The following is a 20,062-nucleotide window of genomic DNA, read 5'->3' on the forward strand; positions in this document are numbered from 1 at the left end:
TGCAACCTAGATCCCCTGCATGTGCAGTTCACAAGAGGATCCATGCCCCTATGAAAATCTAATGCCGCCACTGATCTGACAGGGAGCGGAGCTCAGCCAGTGATGCTCACTGGCCTACTACTTACCTCCTGCTGTATGGTCTGGTTCCTAACAGGCCATGGACTGGTACTGGTCTGTGGCCCGGGGCTTGGGGACCCCTGCTTTAGAGGAAAGGAAGATGTGCTATAGGGAAGGTGTGCAGGAATGGCACCAAGATGCTGGCAATATTCTATTTCCTGACCTGCGTGGCAATGACTATGTATCCACATTTTAATAACTCACCAAAGTATAAATCGTGTTTATATGCTTTTCAGTATGTTACTTTCCACAATTAAAAAATAGTTTTTAAAACCTCCACAGGCTGGCAAGATGGCCGAATAGGAACAGCTCCAGTCTGCAGCTCCCAACAGGATCAATGCAGAAGGCAGGTGATTTCTGCATTTCCAACTGAGGTACCTGGCTCATCTCACTGGGACTGGTTAGACAGTGGGTGCAGCCCACAGAGGGTGAGCAGAAGCCGGGTGGGGTGTCACCTCACCCAAGAGGCACAGGGGGTTGGGGGAACTCCCTCCCCTAACCAAGGGAAGCCGTGAGGGCCTGTGCCGTGAGGAACGGTGCATTCCAGCACAGACACTACACTTTTCCCATGGTCTTCGCAACCTGCAAACCAGAAGATTCCCTTGGGTGCCTACACCACCAGGGCCCTGGGTTTTAAGTACAAAACTGGGCGGCCATTTGGGCAGACACCGAGGTAGCTGCAGGAGTTTTTTCATACACCAGTGGCACCTGGAACGCCAGTGAGACAGAACCGTTCACTCCCCTCAAAAGGGGGCTGAAGCCAGGGAGCCAAGTGGTCTAGCTCTGTGGATCCCACCCCCAAGGAGCCCAGCAAGCTAAGATCCATTGGCTTGAAATTCTGGCTACCAGCACAGCAGTCTGAAGTCAACCTGGGATGCTTGAGCTTGGTGGGGGGAGGGGCGTCCCCCATTACTGAGGCTTGAGTAGGCAGTTCTCCCCTCACAGCGTAAACAAAGCCACAGGGATGTTCGCTCGGCAAAGCCGCTGTAGCCAGACTGCCTCCCTAGATTCCTCTTTTCTGGGCAGGGCATCTCTGAAAGAAAGGCAGCAGCCCCAGTCAGTAGCTTATAGATCAAACTCCCATCTCCCTGAGACAGAGCACCTGGAGGAAGGGGCGGCTGTCGGCGCAGCTACAGCAGAATTAAACGTTCCTGCCTGCTGGCTCTGAAGAGAGCAGCAGATCTCCCAGCACAGCATTTGAACTCTGCTAAGGGAAAGACTGCCTCCTCAAGTGGGTCCCTGACCCCCGTGCCTCCTGACAAGGAGACACCTCCAAGCAGGGGTCGACAGACACCTCATACAGGAGAGCTCTGGCTGGCATCTGGCGGGTGCCCCTCTGGGATGAAGCTTCCAGAGGAAGGATCAGGCAGCAATATCTGCTGTTCTGAAACCTCCACTGGTGATACCCAGGCAAACAGCATCTGGAGTGGACCTCCAGCAAACTCCAGCAGAGGGGCCTGACTGTTAGAAGGAAAACTAACAAACAGAAAGGAATAGCATCAACATCAACAAAAAGGACGTCTACACAAAAACCCCATCCGAAGGTCACTAACATCAAAGACCAAAGGTAGATAAATCCATGAAGATGAGTAAAAACCAGCACAAAAAGGCTGAAAATTCCAAAAACCAGAACGCCTCTTCTCCTGCAAAGGATCACAACTCCTCTCCAGCAAGGGAACAAAACTGGACGGAGAATTCGTTTGACAAACTGACAGAAGTAGGCTTCAGAAGGTGGGTAATAAACAAACTCCTCCAAGCTAAAGGAGCATTTTTTAACCCAATGCAAGGAAGCTAAGAACCTTGAAAAAAGGTTAGAAGAACTGCTAACTAGAATAACATAAATGACCTGATTGAGCTGAAAAACACGTCATAAGAACTTCGTGAAGCATACACAAGTATAAACAGTTGAATCGATCAAGCAGAAGAAAGGATATCAGAGACTAAAGATCAACTTAATGACATAAAGCATGAAGACAAGGTTAGAGAAAAAAAAAGAAAAGGAACAAACTAAGCCTCCAAGAAATTCGGGACTATGTGAAAAGACCAAACCTATGTTTAATTGGTGTATGGTGTACCTGAAAGTGACAGGGAGAATGGAACCAAGTTGGAAAACACTCTTCAGGATATCATCCAGGAGAACTTCCCTAACCTACCAAGACAGGCCAACATTCAAATTTAGGAAATACAGAGAATGCCACAAAGATACTCCTCGAGAAGAGCAACCCCAAGACACATAATTGTCAGATTCACCAAAGTTGAAATGAAGGAAAAAATGTTAAGGGCGGTCAGAGAGAAAGGTTGGGTTACCCATAAACGGAAGTCCATCAGACTAACAGCAGATCTCTCTGCAGAAACTCTACAAGCCAGAAGAAAGTGGAGGCCAATATTCAATATTCTTAAATAATTTTCAACCCAGAATTTCATATCCAGACAAACTAAGTTTCATAAGCGAAGGAGAAATAAAATCCTTTGCAGACAGGCAAATCCTGAGAGAGTCTGTCACCACCAGGCCTGCCTTACAAGAGTTCTTGAAGGAAGTATTAAATATGGAAAGGAAAACCCAGTACCCACCACTGCAAAAAAATACCAAATTGTAAAGACTATTGACACTGTGAAGAAACTCCATCAACTAATGGGCAAAATAACCAGCTAGCATCATAATGATAGGATCAAATTCACACATAAAAATATTAACTGTAAATATAAATGGGCTAAATGCCCCAATTAAAGGACACAAACTTGCAAATTCAGTAAAGAGTCAAGACCCATCAGTGTGCTGTAAGGAGACCCATCTCACGTGTAAGGACAGACATAGGCTCAAAATAAATGGATGGAGGAATATTTACCAAGCAAATGGAAAGAAAAAAAAAGCAGGGGTTGCAATGCTAGTCTCTGATAAAACAGACTTTAAACCAACAAAGATCAAAAAAGACAAAGAAGGGCATTACATAATGGTAAAGGGATCAATACAACAAGAAGAGCTTACTATCCTAAATATATATGCACCCAATACAGGAGCACCCAGATTCATAAAGCAAGTTCTTAGAGGCCTACAAAGAGACTTAGACTCCCGCACAATAACAGTGGGACACTTTAACACTCCACTGTCACATGAGAAAGATCAACGAGACAGAAAATTAACAAGGATATTCAGGACTTGAACTCAGCTCTGGACCAAGTGGACCTAATAGACATCTACAGAACTCTCCACCCCAAATCAACATAATATACATTCTTCTCAGAACCACATCACACTTATGTGAAAATTGACCACATAATTGGAAGGAAAACACTCCTCAGCAAATGCAAAAGAACGGAAATCCTAACAGTCTCTCAGACTACAGTGCAATCAAATTAGAACTCAGGATTAAGAAACTCACTCAAAACTGCACAACTACACGGAAACTGAACAACCTGCTCCTGAATGACTACTGGGCAAATAATGAAATGAAGGCAGAAATAAAGAAGTTATTTGAAACTAATGAGAACAAAGACACAACGTACCAGAATCTCCGGGACACAGCAAAAGCAGTATTTAGAGGGAAATTTATAGCACTAAATGCCCACAGGAGAAAGCAGGAAAGATCTAAATTGACATCCTAACATCACAATTAAAAGAACTAGAGAAGCAAGAGCAAACACATTCAAATGCTAGCAGAAGACAAGAAATAACTAAGATCAGAGCAGAACTGAAGGAGATAGAGACACAAAAAACCCTTCAAAAAAATCAATGAATCCAGGAGCTGGTTTTTGGAAAAGATTAGCAAAATAGATAGACCACTAGCCAGACTAGTAAAGAAGAAAAGAGAGAAGAATCAAATAGACACAATAAAAAATGATAAAGAATATCACCACTGATCCCACAGAAATACAAGCTACCATCAGAGAATACTATAAACACCTCTACACAAATAAACTAGAAAATCTAGAAGAAATGGATAAATTCCTGGACACATACACCCTCTTACACCCTCTCAAGACTAAACCAGGAAGAAGTTGAATCCCTGAATAGACCAATAACAAGTTCTGAAATTGAGGCAGTAATTAATAGCCTACCAACCAAAAAAAGCCCAGGACCAGACAGATTCACAGCCAAATTCTACCAGAGGTACAAAGAGAAGCTGGTACCATTCCGTCTGAAACTATTCCAAACAATAGAAAAAGAGGGACTCTACCCTAACTCATTTTATGAGGTCAGCATCATCTTGATACCAAAACCTGGCAGAGACACAACAAAAAAAGAAAATTTCAGGCCAATTCCCTGATGAACATCAATGCGAAAATCCTCAATAAAGTACTGGCAAGCCAAATCCAGCAACACATCAAAAAGCTTATCCACCACAATCAAGTCGGCTTCATCCCTGGGATGCAAGGCTGGTGCAACATATGCCAGTCAATAAATGCAATCCATCACATAAACAGAACCAATGACAAAAACCACATGATTATCTCAATAGATGCAGAAAAGGCCTTCAATAAAATGCAACACACCTTCATGCTAAAAACTCTCAATAAACTAGGTATTGATGTATCTCAAAATAATAAGAGCTATTTATGACAAACCCACAGCAAATATCATACTAAATGGGCAAAAACTGGAAGCATCCCCTTTGAAAACTGGCACAAGTCAAAGATGCCCTCTCTCACCACTCCTATTCAACATGGTATTGGAAGTTCTGGCCAGGGCAATCAGGCAAGATAAAGAAATAAAGGGTATTCAAATAGGAAGACAGGAAGGCAAATTGTCTCTGTTTGCAGATGACATGATTGTATATTTAGAAAACCCCATCGTCTCAGCCCAAAATCTCCTTAAGCTGATAAGCAGCTTCAGCAAAGTCTCAGGATAAAAAATCAATGTACAAAAATCACAAGCATTCCTATACACCAATAACAGATAAACAGAGAGCCAAATCATGAGTGAACTCCCATTCACAATTGCTACAAAGAGAATAAAATACCTAGGAATACAACTTACAAAGGATGTGAAGGACCTCTTCAAGGAGAACTACAAACCATTGCTCAAGGAAATAAGAGAGGACACAAACAAATGGAAAAACATTCCATGCTCACGGATAGGAAGAATAGATATCGTGAAAATGGCCATACTGCCCAAAGTAATTTATAGATTCAGTGCTATCCCCATTAAGCTACCATTGACTTTCTTCACAGAATTAGAAAAAACTACTTTGAATTTCATATGGAACCAAAAAAACGTCCGTATAGCCAAGACAATCCTAAGCAAAAAGAACAAAGCTGGAGACATCGCACTAACTGACTTCAAACTATATACTACAAGGCTACAGGAACCAAAACAGAGATACAGGCCAATGGAACAGAACAGAGGCCTCAGAAATAACACCACCCATCTACAACCATCTGATCTTTGACAAATCTGACAAAAACAAGCAATGGGAAAAGGATCCCCTATTTAATAAATTGTGTTGGGAAAACTGCTAGCCATATGCAGAAAACTGAATTAGGACCCCTTCCTTACACCTTATACAAAAATTAACTCAAGATGCATTAAAGACTTAAATGTAAGACCTAAAACCATAAAAACCCTGGAAGAAAACCTAGGCAATACCATTTAGGACATAGGCATGGACAAAGACTTCATAACTAAAATACCAAAAGCAATGGCAACAAAAGCTAAAATTGACAAATGGGATCTAATTAAACTAAAGAACTTCTGCACAGCAAAAGAAACTATCATCAGAGTGAATGGGCAACCTACAGAATGGGAGAAAATTTTTGCAATCTATCCATCTGACAAAGGGCTAATATCCAGAATCTACAAGGAACTTAAAACAAATTCACAAGAAAAAAACAACCCCATCAAAAAGTGGGTAAAGGATAAGAATAGACACTTCTCAAAAGAAGACATTTATGCAGCCAACAAACATATGAAAAAAAGCTCATCATCACTGGTCACTAGAGAAATGCAAATCAAAACCACAATGAGATACCATCTCACGCCAGTTAGAATTGGCAATCATTAAAAAGTCAGGAAACAACAGATGCTGAAGAGGATGTGGAGAAACAGGAATGCTTTTACCCTGTTGGTGTGAGTGTAAATTACTTCAATCATTGTGGAAGACAGTGTGGAGATTCCTCAAGGATCTAGAACCAGAAATACCATTTGACCCAGTAATCCCATTACTGGGTATATAAGGATTATAAATCATTGTGCTATAAAGACACATGCACACATGTATGTTTATTGCAGCACTATTCACAATAGCAAAGACTTGGAACCAACCCAAATGCCCATCAATGATAGACTGGATAAAGAATGTGGCACATATACACCATGGAATGCTATGCAGCCATAAAAAAGGATAAGTTCATGTCCTTTGCAGGGACATGGATGAAGCTGGAAGCCGTCATTCTCAGCAACCAACACAGGAACAGAAAACCAAACACCACATGTTCTCACTCATAAGTGGGAGTTGAACAATGAGAACACATGGACCCAGGGAGGGGAACATCACACACCGGGGCCTGTCAGGGGGTTGGGGGACTAGGGAAAGGATACCATTAGCAGAAATACCTAATGTATATGACAGGTTGATGGGTGCAGGAAACCACCATGGCACGTGTATACCTGTGTAACAAACCTGCACATTCTGCACATGTATCCCAGAACTTAAAGTATAATAAAAATAAAAATAAAAACTTTCAGATACACATTTGCCATAAAGACATCACCCCACAGGCAAAGAAAAAAGGAAAAAGTATTATAGTTTATAAATGCGAATAAAGATGGACAGTACTTGATGAATACAATAAAAGTTTTCAAATTGTTGAAATAGTATGTATTTTCTGTTTTTTTGTTTTTTTTGGTTTTTTTTTTTTACCTGAGTTCTCTGTACGGAAATATTAAAACCACCCACCAGGATGGGCAGAGATAACAGTCCTAGCACTTGCTCCCTCCTTTTCCTTCCAGTCCTCAAATAATGACTCCATTTTTCCAGTCCTGGCTCTAAGGAGGGGAAAATCCAAAACCTGCTTTCTGGACCCCCTATCTTACCTGTACGGCTACTGCTTTGCCCCAGACGGCTTTGTCACAAAGAGGGAGAGACGTTCAATTCACTGTTCAGGGAGGAATAAGACAGTGTCACACGAAGCAGCCATATAAGGTGGCTTCCGTGCAGCTCCAAAAAATGCATGCCTTGAAAAATGGGGCTGATTCTTCAGATATATGGTAATTTCAACTTTTTTCACAAATGTACTACTTTTTTTATTGCAGGTAATCTACAAACCTATCAGACAATTGACAGCTGACTATATTTTTTGCTTAATACCAAAATCCTTTATCTTGCTCCAAACGTAAGTCCTTGACTTTCTTATGATTCTGCCTAGTATATGTACCTAAATTCATTTCATTACTAGCTCTTAGAGAAATACTATTTAGCATTTTTAAGAAATAAAAAAGATAAATGTTTTATAACATATTTTCTGAAAACTCAGGATGTTAACAAGTATTTTGTGCATACACGCACAGCATATACTAATGTAGCAAAAGCAATTGGCATGAAAAATCAGAAGGAAATCCACTTTTTCCATTTCTTGCGTAATGTATCTTTTAGTGCATTTACCCAGTCCCTAAGGAATCAAAACAAACCATGATTTCACCTTCTCCACGTATGCAGACTAAAAACAACAGAAGCTGTGAGATCCCTCAGCAAGTATTTCCAGGAGAAAATAAAGAAATTAAATAAAGACCTTCAGAAATTCCTATGCAGAGGGGACTAAAGCAAAGTCGTATGAGCAGAGAGATGCAGACGCTGGAACAGAAGGCAGTGTCCAGGGAAGAATCCACATATGCTTGATCCTGTCCCTGTTTCCTGCCAGGTGGGAGCGGATCCTTCAGAAGCAGGAAGAGGTGAGGGGCTGGGATAAAGTACCAAGGGAAACCAGCCATGGGGCCATGCAAACATCCAAGATACTGAAAAGGAACCGGTTCACAATGGCATCAGTTTAGGACCACTGCCATTGCCCTTCTTCTCACACATATAAATCGCTCAAGAGTTTGGTTGCTTGCTAAGTACTATTTTGTGAACTCAAATAGCCATGGTACAAAGATACACCACTGTCCACAGGGGCTCATAGTCTGAGTCACCGAGATAACATGGCTCAGATTCAAAGTACAGCAGGCAACAAAGAGTATTACCTCAGGACTAAAGGTTCCTCATTTTGGTGAATTCTATCCTTTAGGAGAAGGATATATTCAAAAACTTCATGGAAAATGTACCTTACTAGAATATGGAGCTCACCAAGCACAATTCATGAGAGCAGAAGGAAGTAAAAGCATTAAAACACTTGAGCAGTGTCTGAAGAAAGATAACAAAGAGGGAGGAGATGCTGGGTGACAGGCTGGGGCAATGCATCCTAATTCATTAAAAACAAACAGAAAACCATCTCCCTTCACTTAGAACGGCTACTATCAAGAAAACAACGACAAGTGTTGATGAGGACACAGAGAAACCAGAACTCTTGTGCACTGCTGGTGGGAATGTAAAATGGTGCAGCTGCTACGAAAAACAGTATGGTGGTTCCTGAAAAAACTAAACATAGAATTACCATTGATCCAGCAATCCCACTTCTAGGTATACACCCAAAAGAATTAAAAGCAGGGTTTCAAAGAGATATTTATACACCCAATTTCATAGCAGCGCAACAGCCAAAAGTGAGAACAACTCAAATATCCATCAGTGGAGAAAAGGATACACGAAGTGTGGTATATGCACACACTGGAATATCATTCAGCCTTAAAAAGGAATGTAATTCTGATAAATACAGGAATAAATCTTGAAAACACCATGCTAAGTGAAATCAGACAAGATGCAGAAGGACAGATATTCTTTGATCCCACACAGATGAGGTACCTACAATAGTCAAATTCACAGAGTCAAATTAATTCATGAGGGGAGACAGTAATGGAATGTTACTGCTTAATGGGTAGAGTTTCTGTTTGGGATAACGGGAAAGTTCTGGAGATGGATGGCGGCAATGGTTAAACAATGTTAATGTAATCAATGCCACTGAATTACATGTAAAAGTGGTTAAGATGGTTACAATCTTATTTATATTTACCACAGTTAAAAAACCAACAACACACAAATGACAAACCTACAGTGGCTCCAGTCATGGCTGGCCCAGCAGAGGTGGGGCCTGGAGAACATGCTGCATCCCTGCCCTGCTGTCTCCTCAGGGCCCCCTCAGAACAGTGCTGCACACACTGCTAGTTGCCCACCCAGCAGCCCTAAGCTCTCCATTTCCTCTTTGTTAAGAGTTTTGTCCAGGAATCTCAGGGCCATATGTCTTAGGGAGACTGGGATATCCCCCAGTGCCAGGGGTGAATCTTGATTCACACAGAGCAGGTAATTTCAAATGTTTTGTTCTCAGGGCCCATTTACACCCTTCAATGTTACTGAAGACCCCAAAGAGTTTTATTTATATATGTGTGTGTGTGTGTGTGTGTGTATATATATATGAATATTTACCACCAGAAACTAAAACTGAGAACAATTAAAAAGACAAAATATACAAACACACATTCCATTAGCTGTCAGAGAGAGGTCATCATCATCTATCATGTAACCTCTTGACAACGCCACCGCACACTAGTGAGCACACGCGAGTCGAAAAGGCAAATAGCAGCTTAGCATTCTTATAAAAATAGTTTTACCCTTGTGAACCTCCTAAAAGGGTCTCGGGGACCCTGGGCCCTCAGCCACATTTTGGGAATGGCTAGTACAGACCAGTCATGGTATTTACTTTTGCTCTCCTATCAAACTGTAGGAACAGGTATGTTATGGAAATATACGGCATGAGAACTGAACTTCAACAAAAGGTTTCTCAGTTTTCCTCAGTTTTAAATGAGTTCACTTTTTTCCATATCCGACACAGTAGTCTTTGTGTGACATTCAGAACGGTAACAGTCACCTTGAGACCCAGGGATAAAGAAACCTGAGGGGACTGGCCAACGTACTGCAAACAGCAAAGAAGAATCACAGCCCCGTGTCCTCACAGCATAGTTGAGGCAATGAAGGAGCCAAATGTGGAACTGCTCTTTTTGCTTAATCCACCATTCTTTGGCTTTCCTGTTACTTGCAATCAAACATGTCCTAGCTGACACATCTCAGGACCTAGTTTGCTGAGCATATTTTGAAACCCACAAACTCACGCAGTACTTGGCACATTGTAGGAGCATGATAAATATGTACTGAACAAATGTATGGAAAATAAATACATTAAAAAACCCAACAAGGCTGCTGTAGAAGAAAAATAAAACAGATAAAATTCAGACTGATTTTATGTTGATAGAAACCCTTGTAGCTCCAAGATTGTTAACATTTAAAACAAAGCTCATTTTAAACCACACAAAAGTAGCTATACATGATACCTGTCGGGAGGACAAGAAAGTCTAAGAATGCTTTCCTTTGGTCTAAAACATCTCTAAGCCCAGAGAGCTAAGTCTACTCATGCCAAATATGGACCATATAACCTTCTCAAAGTGGAGGTGCCCTGATAAAGAGCACTTTTTCCCCATTTACCCTCAGCATGAGGTCCTTTCTCTCATGAAATAAGCACCAAACAGGAGATGTATGGAGAGAATGCTACAAAGCACAGTATTTATGGAAAAAGAAAAAAAAGACAAATACTTAGCTTCCAATCAATGTCATCAACTAGGGGCACCATGACCTTGTCAGAAAATATTTAAAACCCCCTAAAATATAATCAAATATAAAATTAAGAAATTTATGTTCAATTCCACTTAAGTTGACAAGACTCTTCCTCTTCCTTGATGAAAGCCTGATAACTATTTTTAATTTGCTGAAATGTAGTGTTTCTTTGCTTCACTTCACAGGGTAAGATTGGTCAATTTACCCCTGTGTTTCTGGCTTTTTTTTTTTTTTTTTTTTTTTGAAAGTCACAATAAAAGATTCTTGTTCCCATGAAGTGCTTATGAAAGAAACAAATGGTATTTTTCCTCCTAAAACCAATGAGGTTTTAAGAAAAGTTCCACTAGGAGGAGCTGACTATTTCTCTGTTGAGTCAGTGGCGTTCCACCTCTGAGATAGTCTAATCAAAAACACGGACCTGAAATTTGCAGATAATTTCAAACAAACCTCAACTGTAAACAAAATCTGGGTCTAAGGAATTGGAGGAGGCAACTTCAATCCAGGTGCAGAGTATGTATATATACTCTTCAGATGACTTTGCAAAGAATTAAGGAAACTGAATCTAGCAGATAACTCTGGGGATTTACTAGGCTCAATTCTCCCACCCAAGACCCCAGCAATGGTGGGAGAGGAGCTATTCTCTGGACTTGGCTTCAAAGTAAAAGCATCCCTTCACCACAGCGCTTGCCTTCGAGGCTGCTAAGACAGAAATCTCTGACCTTGTTCTCCATCAGAGCACCAAGGAGCCATCATTCGGACTCGAAAAATACCAGCCTTCCGTCATGCATTCTATTACAATGATTACTTCCTTTCCTTGCATTTCTTGTCCTCACTTCACTTACCTGACAGTAAGACTTGGGTTTTGGTTAGACCAGTTAGAAAGTGAGCTGAGGAACACATTCGTTATTAAAATATTAGGAAGCTTCTTCTTGCCTTGTGACTTGGCTCCAAGTTATTTCTGCCTCTTTCTCTCCTTGATTCCACAGGTAATTTATTACTACCTAAACAAAAACAAGGAAACCCATACGTTTATTAGGAGCCTATTTTATGACAAGAGCTCTGAAAATCACTGCAAATAAAAAGATGACAGGGTTACCCACTCTCAAGCAACTTATAGCTAATGAGGAAATTGGGACCCATACACAGATTACACTGTGGGAAGGGCTGGGAGAGAAGGAAACACAGGGGGCTGCAGGCAGCATGAGGAAGGGGCACCAGCCCAGCATGGAGGTGTCAGAGTCCCCAGAGAGAAACAACCCTGAGATAAGCAGGTCAGGAAGCATGAGCAGGAGTGAGCTAAAGACATCAAAATCAAATGCGAGGTACTTGCTGCAACCAACAGCAAGAGTTAAGTTACCATTTGACCCATGGTTCTCAAACTTAAAAACTGTTGAGAGCTCCCAGTATTATCTAAAGTCATTTTTCTTGTTAGTTAAATATTAACAAACATAAACCAGTGAACCCTTTATGCTTGTAACTCTTATACAACCACAAAATAAAAAATGTACAAATTAAATACCAACAAATCTACAAAATGAGTAAAATTTAAATTGACAAAATTAATTCAGCGTGATCAATGATGCAGTCATTGAAACTCACTTTGGACTAACCATGTAGGGCTTGGTACTAACAGGCAGGTTCTGTTGACTGGCCAGTACTAACACATGCAGGGAGACAGCTTAATTCACGCATCACTTTCCTCTTCAGAACCACGGTGCAACGGCAATCTCTTAGCTCAAACACATTATTTACATTTTCACCTCTGTTCTTTTATAATATCTCCCTATATTTAAAGCAGTGCTCCTTGGCACCAATACAAACACAACTCCAGGCACTGAAATTTTAAGACATTACTTAGTTAGAATTGCAGGCATTTAGGTGTGTGGAATCATGAATTTTTTAAACATTACCACCAAAATGAAAAATAGAAGGTGAAACCTTTGTAGAGAACCATAGCATCCTAATAAATCCCACCTGCCTAATCCCACTCATCTTTTGGGGCCTGCAAGCCTCAGAAGGAGTTTAAGTAACTATATGCTATGGGTCACTGAGCTCACATAGGAAGCGTTCTTGTGGTTAGCTTTCAGTACTACGTAAAACCAAATATCTTTCTTTCCTTTAAACTCTCTGCCCACGTGACTTCCAGTTAAGATGGCACGGTAAATTCACTCTTTGATGGATTCTCTTTACTCCAAACATACAGCAATGAGAGGGGAAACATAAAAAGAAAAAAGGAAAAGGATGCAGGCAAGCACACACACAAAATAAACAAACATCTCTATGAAATCGATACGGGACAGAAACACAAAGAGGCAAGGCCCTGAGGACAAAACCGTGAGCAGCCAGCCCCTCCTATGCTAGGGTCCAAAAACAGGCAATGAAACTGTAGGTTTGGGTCTTAGAAGGGTTGGGGGCTAAACAGAGGCACAAACGACAGAGTGAGAAACTAGCACCCTTGCTGGAAGGTGGGATGGAAGGTGCTGACTAGAGCCCTACCCCTCCATGCCTGAAGGCAGGCTCGCAGCATCCTTGCCTCCTATGGAGTGGCGGTCTAGGGAGGATGGAGGACACCCGTCAGGCACGACCAGGCACTGCATGAAGCAGCCTGTGAATGCCCAGGTAACTAAGCCCCCACTGTGAAAGCTGGTTCTGCACCCAGGCTCCATGGAAGCCAGACAGAGACAAGCAGAATGACGCTACACAGGGGAGAGTGTGCAGAGAGGGAGAAAGAGAGGTGAAAAATGACTGAATGAGTGAAAAGTTTTTAAAACATTCAAAACATGTCATTTAACCAAAGTTCTAAAGTACATGAAGAAACAAATGCAACTAACAATATCAGACATTAGATCACAAATTCACTTCAGATGAAGTTAATCAGTCCAATAAATAGGTATATTTAGATGCTAAAAAATCCTAACAAAGTATACTTAAGATACTAAAATAATCCCAACAAAATATATTTAAGGTGATTAAAAAAACCAACAAAAATCAGTATATTTAGGGTGCTTTTTAAAAAAGCTAAATAAAAAATAAGAAAGTATAAATTGAAAAGGCAGAATTAAAAGATGGCTAAAAAAAAAATCACCTGCAAAGTATGTAAATCAGGACTACGGTCATTAAAACCTAAAAACTCAGTGCACAAGATACTAGACAGTAGACTGGAGAGGAAGCACTCTGTCTTGACAAAACACACTGCACATCACTGGATCTGCAGCAGCACAGCTCAGGAGCCCAGCTGCTGGCCCCACAGCCTGGCCTCACTCGGACCTGGCTGGTAGCCTTTCGACATCACAGGTGACTGAATGGGTCAGATCAGCACATCCCGGCTGTGAGTCCCACTAGCATTTTGCCTCTCCCCTACCAGTTGGTGGATATAGGTGAAGTAACTTTCGTTTTATACAACCCCTACAGAAACTTGATGAAAAAGCAGACCCTGAAATGATTCAGGCAACGGATTTGTTCTCCTTGTAATAGATAACTCACTCTGGATTTAAATTTATCTTCTTTGCCCACCACACTTCTCCAGCATCACCAAATGTGAACTTGACTGGATTCCTTATTCACCATCATGGTATCACAACCAACTTCGGACCAAGGAACTCATTATATAGCAAAAGGAGTAAAGCAATGGGCTCCTGCCAAAAGGGTCTGTTGTCAGCTAAGTTACTACTAGCTGCTGCATGAACTCGATGGCTTTCACCTGTATTCCTTCATCACTTCCAAATTTCTCTACTACATATTTATTTCATTCTACTGCATCTTCTCTGAAGCTTAAACAGGAAACAAACATTAACATAAAGGAAAACATAAACAAGAATGATACCCTGAGTTATATGGAAAGGAACTTTGATTTGAGGACTCACGGATGAATAACAATAAAAAAAATCTTGGAAAACTGGTAACAATACACGTCATAATGTTTGGATAAAGAGTCACTTTTTTTTTTCTTTAAAAGGTTAGAAAATCTCTCATTTAAGTTCCCCTGGAAAGCAGAGCTCAGACAGGATAGAGAAGGTAAAGACCCTAATTTACTCCCTCATTTCCAAAGACAGAAAGCCTCTCACCAGACCAGACATGTGAGGCCCTCCAGGTGTGTGCCTGGCAGCTATGAAAGGGGACTGACAGGACACAGGCCCTGGAACCAGCCGCTGTGCTCTCAGAACCTCTCCAAAGCCGATGCTATGCTATGGCACAAGAGCACCACCTACTGAGTTCCAAGGGACAATTTAGTCCATTTATTGAAATATGGCTCAGTAAAATATGACTGTGGAGGGATGAACTCCACATCATTTCAATCTAGTTGGCTGTATCTCTCTTTTAAAACTAGAACCCTTGCCAAGACTCCTGAAAAAGAAGCAGCATGCCTTCTTATTCTCCCATTTTCACTTTAATTACCACAGTAAAATGAATCTCTCTCTTCCTATCAAGCTTTGGCTATCTTAATGAATACTGCCATTTCTAGATCCCTCTTCCCCTACCTGTTTTCCAAAGGGCAGAGAAAACCTCTAGGGGAGTAGTAGTCCTAAAAGGTCTGGGAAGGATGTATGTAAAGTCAGTCATTCGGTCAAATTTTAAACCCTATGAGGCACAGTGCTGAGATGGGGGAATTGTTTTTACAAACTCGTTGAAAGATGATTACAATAGTCCCTTTCTCCTTGAGGAGCTTAAGATGAGCATAGAGGTTCTAAACCAGCAAAGCTGGAGATCAGATGATCCATTAATAAAATTGAACACAGAAGAAAATACGTAGGTGTAAGGAAAGACGATTTATGGGATAAGTAACATTCGGGAGAGCTGATTGCTTCTGCTGTGCTGTGTATTAAACATATAGAATACAACTGAAGACAAAGAGCGGGTTCTTTCTGGAGCCCTTCATGCCTTACATGAAGCCCCCAGGTACTGCCAGGTACAGTTCAAGTGACACAGACTCACTCGAACAATTCACATACATTCCAGCCTGGTTATCACGTAGCTTTGCTATGTTTTATTGGTCTGAGAGGGACACTCTGGGAACCATTATATGTCAACCTCTCCCATGCCTTAGTCATGATTAAAAAGCTGCAGCTTTTGTTTATGCCAACATCTGCACCAGTACTAGTCCTCTCATCCAGTACCGGTCAGGGACCCGTCGCAGCGAGGGCACTTGCAGGCCAACACGAGAGGGGAGCCTGGACAAAGCACCCACCCGGAGAAACGGCAAGCACTCCAGAAATCAGCCACCTGAGAACTGTGAGAGTGCACATTTATTACTTTGGAAATCATAAAAACTTCAAAACAGCAAATGTGTCTATACTCTGTTTCAATTATTTCACAGAAAAATAAGATACTTCAGAAAAATTCCAATCCTGATTCTCTAGTGCATAAACTGCTGTGCTAAATATGCAGTTCATACTCCACTAATGCCACATGGCAAGGCAAGGAGCAGGTGGCAGTCGCAGGGAGGATAAATCCAACTGAGTACGAAAACCTCCAGAAAGGGACCTGCTGAAAAAGAATGAGGTGACACATGGACAAATTCTAAGATAACGGGCAACCTAGGTATTTAACATATTTAACATAGGTAAAGTAGAAAAAACCCAACCTGGGGATTCAGAGGTCCATAGGATTTTTTAAAAACATAATATTGAGATTTAGTTGACTAATATAAAATGCCATAATGTTAGAATACACTAACAGGGGTCTAGCAAAAATTTCATAATCCTGCTCGATTTGGCCCATTTGTGGACTTCACTAGAATGTTAGGTGTAGTGGAGAGGAGCAGTCACCTCTCCAGCATCCATTCTCCACCCTCCCCCTTCTTAACGAGACTGGAAACTTCCCAGTCAGCATATTTGAGTGGGATAAGAATGGGCTCAGATTAGGTTAAAGCAGTGCTCATCAACCAAGGACAGTCTTGCCCCAGAGGGGACCCTTGACAATGTTTGAAGACATTTTTGGTTGTCACAGCTGGGAGAAGGATGTCACTGGCACCCAGTGGGCAGAGGCCAGGAACACTGCTGAACATCTACCATGCACAGGACAGTCTCCCACAACAAAGAATTAGCAGCCCAAATGTCAGCACCTCATTCCCACACTAGCACATGGGACCTGTGAATATTACTTTACATGGCAAAGGAATGACTATTACCTTGTACAACAACAACTACTACAAAGTGGTAACGTTCAGGATCCTGAGAGAAGGAGCTTGTCCTGGAATATCAGGGTAGGGTAGGCCACATGCATCCTTATGACAGAGGCAGAGGAAGTTGGAGACAGACACAGAGGAGGCAGCAAAGTGAAGACAGAAGCAAAGATTGGAGGGATGCGGCCACAAGCCCAGGAATGCCATGCTGGCCGCCAGAAGTGAGAGGAAGGTGTCTCCAGAGGGAATGTGGCCATGTCAGTTTTCACACTTTTGGCCTCCAGAACTGCAACAAGATATGATTCTGTTCTCTTTATCCAACAAGTCTGTAGTAATTTGCTATAACAGCTTCGGGAAACATATCGTATCCTGCAAGGAGGTGTATGAATTGCAAATTACAAAAAGGGAAGCAAAGTTACATCTTGCTTTTTTTTTTTTTTTTTTTTTGATCTAAAGATCCCCTTCTACTGATATACCAAAGGTTTCCACATTAGGAGTTTCTACTACTGTCAAAATCCCCAAGGAAAAATATTATTAAGCACTTTTGCTGCTGAATGCACACCTTAAAAGTTCATCACCTGACTCACCAACCACCTTCCAAAGTACGGCTCCTTCCCTCTTCCATCAATCCCATCAAGCCTCTTCTTTTTTTTTTTTTTTTTTTTTTTTTTTGAGATGGAGTCTCGCTCTGTCACCCAGGCTGAAGTGCAGTGGCGTGATCCTGGCTCACTGCAAGCTCACCCTCCCGGGTTCACACCATTCTCCTGCCTCAGCTTCCCAAGTAGCTGGGACTACAGGCGCCCGCCACCACGCCTGGCTAAATTTTTTTGTATTTTTAGTAGAGACGGGGTTTCACCGTGTTACCCAGGATGGTCTCGATCTCCTGACCTCGTGATTCGCCTGCCTTGGCTTCCCAAAGTTCTGGGATTACAGGCACAAGCCACCGCGCCCGGCCCTGCCTCTTTTTTATTGAGGCAACAAAGCATCATTTTAACACATTTTATGTACCAACTACATTTATTTAATTTTGGATTATTTCCCAATAAAAAGTTTTCATTGCTCAATGATATATTTTTCTATTTGTAGAAAGTATTTGGATATCTTAGGTTGGGATGGAACACATCATAACTTTTACCACTAAAATTAACATAAGTTAGCCGGCTGCAGTTGGGAAGCTAAGCGGGTGGATCACTTGAGGCCAGGAACTCGAGACCAGCCTGGCCAACACAGTGAAACCCTGTCACTACTAAAAATAGAAAAAATTAGTTGGGCGTGGTGTCATATGTCTGTAATCCCAGCTACTCGGGAGGCTGCGGCGAGAATTGCTTGAACCTGAGACGTGGAGGTTACAGTGAGCTGGGAGATCACGCCACTGCCCTCCAGCCTGGATAACAGAGTAAGACTCTGTCTCAAAAAAACAAAACCAAAACAACAAAAAAAAAATTAACAGAAGTAATTTTTCATTTTCTAGCTTTTCACTTACTGGCAGGATTCTCAGAATTAACATCATTAAGTGAGGGATAGGCATATTTATTTCATCTATAGCAAATGCCTGGGAAGTAGCTTGATTTCTTCACCCTCTTTATTCACACCTTGCTTTGCGGGAGTTATCAGCTAGAAATCGGTGATCAGCATAACCCTTCACTGCCCAGCAAAGCTGTGGGGGTAGGGGTACAGAGAGATGAAGAACCTTATAGAGACCATCCATCCAGTTAGAACCCCAACAAGAACAGAACCCACATCCCCTGGCACCTAGACTAATATTCTACCTGAGGTTATATGAAGGAATTAAGGACAAATGTGATCAATAAAGAAGCAGAAAACAGCAGAGTGCTTTTCTTTTTTGAGAAAAGATGAAATGACGTAGGCATTCTTTAGCCTCGACGAGGGAAGGGTGGTGAATGAGTCACTAAATGCCCACCGGTGAGGAAGACATTGACTGACTGAAGGGTACCCCAACATGTAGTTATTTTGTACTGATTATCAACCTTGGTTTTCTATCATTTTGTGTGTCTCACAATCCAAAGAGTCTTTAGGACTTTAATTACATAAGATTCTATTGCACTAGATTCTGCTGGCACTGCATTTCAGCTCTAGAACAGAAATCCACTCAACTAGCACAAGTCAAATGGGGGAAGAGGTGCTGTGAAAAGGCTATGACCAAAGATCTCATGAACAACACCCAAGGAAAGAAAAGGTTTAGCTGGTCCAAATAGGAAGTGGAACTAGAAGCTCCTGCCACATCTCAGGGTGTCCACATGTCTGCTCCGTTCAAGGGCATCTCTCTGTACACTAGCTGCCTCTGCTGTCTCTGCTGTCTGTGGCTTTTTTTGTTCCCCCAGCTTGCACGTCTTTTATGCTGTAGTTCAGAACGTGGTCACAATTCTATACGAAATTTCAGCCCAAGAACTAACCATTATCTAATCAGCTCAGTATCTCAAGGTCCCCATTCTCAGGGAAGAGGATGTGATCGGCTCAATCCAGCCAACAGAGCCTTTAGATAGTTTTCTACGGGGTCAGTTGCTCATCCCACAAAGATTGGTGGTCGATGAGTACTACTGTCTGGGCAGACACTTCAAAACAGGGTGTAGCAAAGAGGAAATGATTGGCATATGCATAGAGGAACTCAAGAGTGATACAGCTCTTTTAGTTAAGGCTACCCAGAAAGATTGTATCACTTTAGAATTTGTGATCTTTGGACGAAGTGGTCATAATTTGTAAATAGAGAGTAGGAACCATTTTAATTTTTAATTTTTTTATTATACTTTAAGTTCTGGGATACATGTGCAGAACATGCAGATTTGTTACACAGGTATACACATGCCATGGTGGTTTGCTGCACCCATCAACCTGTCATCTACATTAGGTATTTCTTCTAATGATATCCCTCCCCCATCCCTCACCCCCTGACAGACCCCGGTGTGTGATGTTCCCCTCCCTGTGTCCATGTGTTCTCATTGTTCAACTCCCATTTACGAGTAAGAACATGTGGTGTTTGGTTTTCTGTTCCTGTATTAGTTTGCTGAGAATGATCATTTCCAGCTTTATCCATGTCCCTGCAAAGGACATGAACTCACCCTTTTTTAAGGCTGCATAGTATTCCGTGGTATATATGTGCCACATTTTCTTTATCCAG

General features: G+C 41.7%; 1 protein-coding gene across 9 annotated transcripts in view; it reads right to left on the reverse strand.

The window, feature by feature from the left end:
- The window catches only part of FANCC (FA complementation group C), a 218,132-nt gene that overhangs the window by 154,556 nt on the left and 43,514 nt on the right, over nt 1–20,062 (reverse strand). For 5 of the 9 annotated variants that reach the window (XR_008509829.2, XM_024251895.3, XM_024251899.3 and 2 more), the window contains exon 2: nt 11,648–11,806. The exons of 3 other annotated variants lie outside the window; for them this stretch is intronic. The gene's annotated coding sequence lies outside the window, so the exon portion shown is untranslated. The remainder of the gene's footprint in view (nt 1–11,647; nt 11,807–20,062) is intronic. One more of the 9 variants, XM_054520284.2, reaches the window with a different exon arrangement.

This window comes from Pongo abelii, chromosome 13 (assembly GCF_028885655.2).
Source record: "Pongo abelii isolate AG06213 chromosome 13, NHGRI_mPonAbe1-v2.0_pri, whole genome shotgun sequence".
NCBI lineage: Eukaryota > Metazoa > Chordata > Mammalia > Primates > Hominidae > Pongo > Pongo abelii.